The sequence below is a fragment of the Sinocyclocheilus rhinocerous genome, unplaced genomic scaffold (assembly GCF_001515625.1).
Source record: "Sinocyclocheilus rhinocerous isolate Xijiao unplaced genomic scaffold, SAMN03320098_v1.1 scaffold1149, whole genome shotgun sequence".
Taxonomy (NCBI): domain Eukaryota; kingdom Metazoa; phylum Chordata; class Actinopteri; order Cypriniformes; family Cyprinidae; genus Sinocyclocheilus; species Sinocyclocheilus rhinocerous.
This window is the reverse complement of record NW_015664180.1, coordinates 437449-439075: the sequence shown is the minus strand read 5'-3', so window position 1 is coordinate 439075 and position 1627 is coordinate 437449. Positions and strand designations below refer to the sequence as shown.

The window sequence follows — 1627 nt, the reverse complement described above, 5'->3', positions numbered from 1 at the left end:
GATACTCTCCAAAATGGCGCTATAGGGTGACGCGGAGGAGACAAATTGTTGAATGAAGTCATTATTTTTGTTTTCTTTGCGCACAAAAAGTATTCTCGTAGCTTCGTAAAATTACGGTTGAACCCCTGATGTCACATGGGTATTTTAACGATCTCCTTGCTACGTTTCTGGACCTTGATCATGTAAGAACACTTGCTGTCTATTAGGGGTGGGGGAAAAAATCAATACAGCATAGTATCATGATATTTTCCGCGGCCATACTGTATCGATACACGGACGCCAAGTATCGATCTTTTATTATACTATTTGGTAGAATAATAAAATCAATTTCTTTACAATCCACTAGATGGTGGTGTTGAGTTTTTTTCTGGTGAGGTCAGCTGGGTCACCTTCAGCATGCAGTAAGTTAGTAAAATAAAGAGGGCGGCATCCCGGAAAGTTATCAGGAAAACTCCGTCCGCGTTTAAATCGGATGTATGGACTTAGTTTGGATTCGTAAACAAGGAGGGGATGTAAGTAGGGATACACCGAAAATATAGGCTACATATAATAATAATAATAATAATAATAATAATATATACGTCGCGCCCTGCCCGGCAGTGTTCAGTGCGCAGGTTTCACTCTCCTCGTCACTGTGCGGTTTGACGCTCCACTCAAAGCTACGAGAATATTTTTGTGCGCAAAGAAAACAAAAATAATGACTTCATTCAACAATTTGTCTCCTCCGCGTCACCCTATAGCGCCATTTTGGAGAGTATCACATACGTAAACAATGTATGCTGTTCTTTGTCTGCAACACCGTACGTGGATACACTGTTTACAAAAACAACGTATGCAAATAATAATAATAATAATAATAATATATACGTCGCGCCCTGCCCGGCAGTGTTCAGTGCGCAGGTTTCACTCTCCTCGTCACTGTGCGGTTTGACGCTCCACTCAATATTCCGATCTATGAATGTGCGTTCCGCTCGTGTACCGCTCATGCTCACCGGAAAAGCAAAGTCCGCTCAAATAACGCGCTGACAGGACATTTCTATGCAGTATAGGCCTACTTGTTCAGGTTTGCTGTAACATGGTGTAGGCTAGTTCAGCTGTACTGGGCAACGCTGGTAAAATAATGCTACCTTCAGTGACGCTATGCTATGCTCTGCTCATATGCTCTGATAATAATAGCTTTGTAGGACTATACGTTATTTGGATAATTAGTAAAAAAAAAAAATCTACTTATATCTGATCCTGTTACATAGAAGTGAATAAAAATAATATATTATTTAATATTAAGGTAACACTTTTCAATAAGGTTCCATTAACTAACATTAACTAATGTATTAACTATCATGAACGAACAATTTTTTACAGTATTTATTAATCTTTCTTAATGTTAGTTAATGAGAATACAGTTATTCACTGTTAGTTCATGTTAATTCAGAGTGCATTAACTGTTAACTAGCACAACTGTTGATTTTAATAATGTATTAGTAAATGCTGAAATCAACATGAACTAAGATTAGTGAATGCTGAAGAACTATTGTTCATTCTTAGTTAATTAACTAAAGTAGTTACCTAATGAACCTTATTGTAAAGTGTTACCAATATTAATATAAATTCTGTCCAGTTTTATTGT

General features: G+C 37.1%; 1 protein-coding gene across 5 annotated transcripts in view; it reads left to right on the top strand.

Annotated features, from left to right (window-relative positions):
- LOC107729684 (transcription factor E2-alpha) overlaps positions 1 to 1627 on the top strand; it is a 28627-nt gene that overhangs the window by 21661 nt on the left and 5339 nt on the right. The window lies entirely within an intron of this gene.